This window comes from Budorcas taxicolor, chromosome 19 (genome assembly GCF_023091745.1).
Source record: "Budorcas taxicolor isolate Tak-1 chromosome 19, Takin1.1, whole genome shotgun sequence".
Taxonomy (NCBI): Eukaryota; Metazoa; Chordata; class Mammalia; order Artiodactyla; family Bovidae; genus Budorcas; species Budorcas taxicolor.
This window is the reverse complement of record NC_068928.1, coordinates 32,703,059-32,710,394: the sequence shown is the minus strand read 5'-3', so window position 1 is coordinate 32,710,394 and position 7,336 is coordinate 32,703,059.

Here is a 7,336-nt window from a genome sequence, read left to right as displayed (position 1 = left end):
TCTTTTACCCACGCTCTGCTCCACCACTCCCTTCGGAGCACAAAGTTACTTACTGAACACCTACTGCATGCAAAACACTGTGCTGGACATGGGGCAAGACAGGTACGAACTACTCGCGTTAACTGTACACAGTGCGCAGTGCTCCAGGCGCTCAGTCCAGTCCCACTCTTTTGAGACCCCATGGACTGCGGCCTGCCAGGCTCCTCTGTCCATGGACTTTTCCAGGCAAGAATACTGGGTGGGTTGCCCTTTCCTCCTTCGGGGGATCTTCCCGACCCAGGGGTTGAACCTCTGAGCCACCGAGGAAGCCAAATAGAACTAAGGGGGCTGCAAATGAGGCAAAGATAGCTTTCTGGGCACCCCGCCCCCGCCGGACCCTACATTTTCAGAGCTCTTCACTGCTCATTTCTAAGGACTGAGGCATTCTGTTAACAGTTTCTGTGATCTTCTGCCTCGAGGATGTATCCTCAGATAAGCGGGCTTCTTCACCCAGGACGCGTGACCAGAGCCGGTTACTGGAACCCCCGGCCCCACCCTACGGTCCCCCTCGTCTCCGCGAGCTTCAGGCTGCGGACGTTAGGTGGCGCTAGCCGCCTGGCGTGGGGCCGGGGGAGGTCCGAAGACCGGGCTGCGGAGGCTGCGCCCGGAACTCTTCCGGCAATCTGGACCGCATTGCCGACGCCCTGGCTCTGCCTCTCATCTCCGAGAGTGAAAGAGAGAGAGAGAGAGAGAGAGAGACGGAGAACTGCGTAGTGGAGAGAAGGGCTTGGCCCTGCCCTCGCTGGGCCGTCCAGCGGCTCCCCCACCCCCGCACGTCCGCTCGGGGTGGACAGGGGGCACGGGGTGCACGGCCGGAGGAAGGAAGCGGTGAGCCAGAGGGTTCCAAACAAAGGATGACAAGACAGGGTCCCAGAGCGCTGGGCCTGCCAGCCCCCTTCTTCCCGGCACGGCTGACCCTCCCAGGAGGGGACCCAGAGGGAAGGGTGGAGGCCGGCCACCTTCCTCCCCTGCCGGAAGTATCCTCGCGTTTCAGGGTGACTAATGGGTACGGCTGAGGGGTCCAATTCCAGAAACGATCCTTGTCCCTCAGTCACCCCTCCTCTGAGTTGCTTCCCCCAGTTACTGTTTTCTGGGCTGTGATTGTGACAAGTGGTTACTGCTCAGCAGCTAACAGGCCGTGTGATCCACTGGCCAGTGGTGATGGGTTGGGAGTGGGGGTCCCAGGAGGATGGACGTTGTGGCAGTGAGGTAGGCAGTGAGGTCTGGTTCTCTCTCCCACTCCTGGGGGTCAGAGACGCCATCCTGACTAAGGTGGACAGGAGCTCCATCTAAAAGCCTGCCCACTGAGGGGGTGTACTTGCTTTCAGGAGGGCACGGCCCCCAGAATCAGGTCATTGCATCCATTCTCACCTAATCCAGGTGGTTTCCAGCTGAAGCCCCCTGCAGCTGGCTGCTCACTTCAGTGCACAGCCTCAAGGTTCCTTCCCTGTACTTGTAGGCTGTGTTTTGGCAGAGGCATGTGAAAGGGTGTTCCGAACTCTGAGCAGAGCCCCAGGCTGGGCCAACCTGGCTTCTTGTGAGACTCTTCTCTGCCCCCCTTCCCCAAGGGCTCCCCAAGGAAGTAGCAGGAGGCTTTGAATCGGAGGCCTATTGCACACAAATGTGATGTCCCCAGGTGACACGCTGAATGAAATAGGAACTACCGTTAATAGGTCACCAAAGTCAGCCCAAGACTGGGGAGGAAGGCTTTATGTCTGTGGAATTAAATAATCTCCAAGTGGTCAGAATGAACTCCAAGCAGAATAGAGGACAGAAGAAAAGGATCCAGTGATCGCAGTGAGTGCCAAGTTAAAATGAGTCATTGGGGATGGATCAGTGATGACCAGGAAGGGACACTGAGAAAACCCCCACAGAAATGCTCGAGCAGCCTCCGGCACCTTCCTCCTGTTACTAGAAGATGCTCAAGTCCTGGTCATTGGAAAAGACCCTGATGCTGGGAAAGACTGAGGGCAGGAGGAGAAGGGGACAACAGAGGGTGAGATGGTGGGATGGCATCACAGACTCAGTGGACATGAGTTTGGGCAAACTCCGGGAGACAGTGAAGGACAGGAAAGCCTGGTGTGCTGCAGTCCATGGGGTCGCAGAGTGGGACATGAGTTAGTGACAGAGCAGCAAAAACTCCTTTCAAAACCTCAGGAAAGTGCTTCCTCCCCGAGTGCCTTCATTCTGCAGGATGCGCAAGGAGGACCTTGTACTTGGGCTCATTTCCTCACAAGATATGCTGGAAAGGTGAGCTCTCAGTGGCCACAAGGTGACCATACTCATGATTTTATGTCCATCACTGAGTCGCGGTGGGAGGACGCTGGCCGGCTCACCCAGCAGAGGCTGTCCCTGCAGCGGAGCATTGTGGCTCAGGACAGAATCGTCTTAGCAACAGTACCACTCTATCTGGAGGATGGATTTGCAAGAAAAGACAGAACCAGGAGTCTTCGAGCTCTTCCTGTAACCCCCCTTTCCCCTCCCCGTCCTCCTCCCTTTTCCCTTCCATCATCTCCTTTCTCCTCCGTGCTCTCCATCTGCCCACATAGCTGACCCTCCTTTCTGCATATTAGGGGTTTAGACTACAGCTTCTCAATTATCTTCACTACTGACATTTGGGCAGATAGTTCTTCGTCGTGGGGACCATCTTTGCATCCTAGGATTTTAGCAGCATCCCTGGTTTCTACATGTAGATGACAGTAGCACTCCTCCCCTCTCCGGCGATAACAACTCAAAATATTTCCAGATATTGCCAAATGTTCCCCTGGGGAGGGAGAGGTGTGCAAAACTGATCCCCAGTTGAGAACCACCAGTTTAGACAAATCACAGATGGAAGTATCTGCTGTCACACTCAGCAGTAATTGCTCTTACACATAATCACTGACATTTTTGTGTCCAGTAGGATCATCTGATAAAGGAACTTATTGATGAAAGCATGCTTTTATTCCAAGCCTGACATCTGTCATGATCTTCTGGTCTTCCCTGCCCCCCTCCCTCAGCATCTTTGAAGTAGTGCAAACTGTTTTTTGCTACTCTAGTATCACTCAGAATGGTGTCTCTGTGTTTTGGGTCTCTGCCATGAGTGAAATAAGTTTGTTTTCTTTGGGAAACATGATCTCACATTTTTTTCTACAAAAAATTAATTGATTTACCTGGAAGTGATTTAATAGAGTGTTTTTGACTGCCAGTCTGCTGGAGATTGGCTGAATCATTGTTCCAGAGCATTCAATTATGAGATTAATTCCTATTCATGTGTTTCTCTTTTTTTTGGCAATCTGTTGGGAATTGTGAATTTGCAGATTTACTGGTCACAGTGCTTATAGATTCTCCATCTGTATTCTCACCGAGGTCCTGCTTGTGATGCATGACTATTATGTCATACTGAGATGTGGTCCATGTTCCTATTACTTTTTTCTGAGTGTACTCCGTGCTCTGCTTTCAGTCCTGCCTTTATCCCACCATGAATTGCTTTTGGATCCTTGATCCATTTTGTACTTTGGGACTATTGCATGAGACAATTGTAAACCGCAGTAGAAAGGAAACCTAAGCATTATGAGAAAAACCCTGCAAATAATGAGAAAATGTTGGTTGAGGTACACCACACCTTGCCAGGTGAGAGTTAGCCAGGACAGATGACCTGGTGCTGTGGTGTGACTTGTCCTCAGACTTCCCTGCAGTGATTTCAGTTGTAACATCAACTAGGAGCACACCCTTATGTTAGAGTCACCTGTCAAACGTGTGACATGCAGTGAAGGAGGTTTGCATCAGAGTTTTCCCAGAAGAGCAGCATCTGCATTCCCACCTTCAGGTTCCTGCCAGCTGCTTCCAGGGACAGGTGGATTTCAGCCCTGTTTAGGGAACACTGAGCTCAAATCAGCAGCCTTCACTCAGAGGCTGCTGCTGCTGCTAAGTTGCTTCAGTCATGTCCGACTCTGTGCGACCACATAGACGGCAGCCCACTAGGCTCCTCTGTCCCTGGGATTCTCCAGGCAAGAACACTGGAGTGGGTTGCCATTTCCTTCTCCAATGCATGAAAGTGAAAAGTGAAATTAAAGTCGCTCAGTCGTGCCCAACTCTAGCGACCCCATAGACTGCAGCCCACCAGGCTCCTCCATCCATAGGATTCTCCAGGCAAGAGTACTGGAGTGGGGTGCCATTGCCTTCTCTGCATTCAGAGGCTGGTAGAGGGAGAACGACTCCAGATGCCCAGGGGTCCTTCTCTGGGTGGGACAGCAGGACCTGTGGGCCGGGGGGAGGTGTCTAGTTCTGGGAGCACTGCCCCCCGACTCCACCCCACCCCAGATCACACAAAACTCTTGGCAGAAAAGGGTGAGGCTGTTGTTTCTGCTCTGGATGTGTGGTGACGGGATCGGTTTCAGCAGAGGGTGAAGCCCAGGGCTGAAATGCAGTTGGACAGCTCCACAATGCCAGGCCCTGGGGGTTTTCCCCGTACAAATCCCTGCTTTTGACAAAGACCAGCACTCTGGGCTGAAGGACAGCTCAGCAGTGGTGGCTGGCCCCAGCAGTGGCTCCACCGCCACCCAGGGCGGGCTCTGGACCCGTGCCCCTCTCCTGGGGCCCTGGAGGTACCAGGCTGTCTTCCCCGCCAGCAGCCCCTGCCCTGGCCCCCGCTTTTGTGCCAGGACCACGCTTGGGTGGGGGATGTAAAAAAATGAAGTTAGGTTCATTTAAGAACAATTATTTATTTGTTTGGCTCTGCTGGGTCTTAGCACATGGCATCTAGGTCTCTGACCAGGGATAGAACCTGGTTCCCCTGCACTGGGAGTGAGGAGCCTTAGACACTGACCACCAGTAAAGTCCCAAGAACAATTTCATATTCAGTTCAGTTCAGTTGCCCAGTCGTGTCCGACTCTTTGCGACCCTATGGACTGCAGCAGGCCAGGCTTCCCTGTCCGTCACCAACTCCTGGAGCTTGCTCAAACTTATATCCGTTGAGTCAGTGATGCCATTGAACCGTCTCATCCTCAGTCATCCCTTCTCCTCCTGCCTTCCATCTTTCCCAGCATCAGGGTCTTTTCTCCCAATGAATCAATTCTTTGCATCACGTGGCCGAAGTATTGGAGTTTCAGCTTCAGTTTCGTATTACCTCCGTTAAAAAAAAATTTACTGAAGGACCAGAAGGGCAGGTAGGAGGATGCTTCTGGAGGGAGATCTTGTCAGGAGAGCTGGGTGGCCTTATTCACTGCTATTGCAATTGTTGTCATCCCGCCAGAGCTCGCTGCACTGATACCTGCCTGATGCGGCGTGCCGTGTCTCGCTTATCCCCACAATCCTCCGGTCACTCTCACTGGACAACTGAGCAGCCTGCCACCTGGCAGGTTGAGTGTTGGCCCAGAGTCCTGAGCCGCTGAGCTGAGCTTCTGGGTACTATTCCTGGCTTTGGGAACTTTCCTAAGGCTGACGTCATGGTCTCCTACTTGGAAAATTCAGGGTGGGTTAGTTGACCTTCAGTGACTGTTTTTTTTTTTTTTCTCTCACACACATCCCCTAATGTCCTAATTTCTGAAAGTCCCTTTCCTTGGGCCATATCCTAAAAATGCATGAAGCAGACTCTTCTTTCTGAGTTTCCTTCCTTCCCCAGTGTCCCCCAGGGCTTCCTCCATCCACGGAGGGGCAAGGAACAAGTGCCTTTGTGAAATTTAGTTGCTCCTGCTTCCATCAGAGATCATGAAGGAGGGATTTCCCCGGTGGTCCAGTGGTAAAGAGTCTGTGTGCCTTGCAATACAGGGGACTTGGGTTCAATCCCTGGTCGGAGAGCTAAGATCCCACATGCCTTGGGGCAACTAGGCTTGCATGCCACAGCTCCTGAGCCTGTGAGCTCTGCAACTAAGACCCCAGCCAAGTAAATAAAATAAAAAGAACCCATGAAGGAAAACAGCTTCAAGTATTTCCTTTCTATTCAGTGATGGAATGGCAGCTACCAGCCAGCAGGTGACGAATCATTTGCTGGACACGTAAGGGTCTTAGTATCACCCCACTGCTAAAAATCCCCAGATTGTCCCATCCTGCCCCACACCCCCAATTAGGTAAATGAGGAAATAAGGTTTTGCAGAGGCCGGGCGTGGGGTGGGGGGCTTGACTACGAGCATCAGGACCTTGCAGACCTGGACCAGAATTCAGTTCTCTGCTTCCTCATCAGGAAATCCCATACAGAGATGAATACCCTGAAGCCGCTCCCCACTTTTGGAATGTTCAGATTCCTGTCACGGAGCACTCCAGGGGGCCTGGAACATTCCAGAGGAAACAACCGCAAGATGAGCAGAGGGACAAAGACCTCTGAGCACCAGGTTCACAGTGCCAGGGTGAGGGTGGCTGGAAACCTCCCAGGGGTGCTGGCTGCCCGGATCAAGTGATACCAACAGGAAATGCTGCCTCCCGGGGCCCCTAGGCTGGGAGGAAGCCCAGGCTACACAAGCTTGGCGGTCCCCCTGCTTCCAGAGACACTCTGCCCCAGGTGACTCAGGCTTCCTGAGAAGCTGCTTATCGCTGCCAGCAAGGACATCTGTGCCTTCCTCGCCCACGACATCACCAAGTGGCGTCACCTCCTCCCCCAGCCAGGTCAACATCAGGGAAAGGAGGCAAAGCTGGGCTTTGCCAGGAGCGCCCCCAGGACGAGACGTGGTGACTGTCTCCCCAGTATTTCTGTTTCTGCTTCCCTGTCCTCCTCCTTCTGCCCAGAGGCTGCTGGAAGTCCGGGAAGAGCTGACTCACTTGCCCATGAGCTCCTGGCTGCGGGGGGACAGAGCCATGGCTATAGCAACCATTAGCGTCCAGACTCAATCAGGGCAGGAGGCCTGGATGGAGCAAGAGTGCTGAAGGGGTGATAGGACCACCACACATGTTGAAAATTAGTCTCCTGGATGGGTTCTCTGGACGAGGTTTGCCCACAGGGAGGCATTGTAGGGTGGGTGCAAGTCATAGCCCAACTCTCCAACCCAACCACGTGTGTCCCGTCAGGTAGAGGATGACTGCACCCCTCCTCAAAGTCCATCCTGGAAGGGGCTAGAGAGAAGGGGGTGAAAATCCTATCTGAGTTTTCTTATTGATGGTGGTGGAGACCATGGAGCATCAGACAGTTCTGTACCGTCATCAGGGTTCCCACAGCATCCTCCTGAGAGACCATGAGATGCTTCCGGATGGCAGGAGCCCTGCTTGCCTCTCCTCGGGTGGTGCCTCTAAGGCTTAGTCCTTGGAACTCATCCTTGGAAGCCAGCCACCACCTCCCCACCCCCCACCAAAGGGGCACATGGTCACAGGCTCCACCACACAAGGAAGT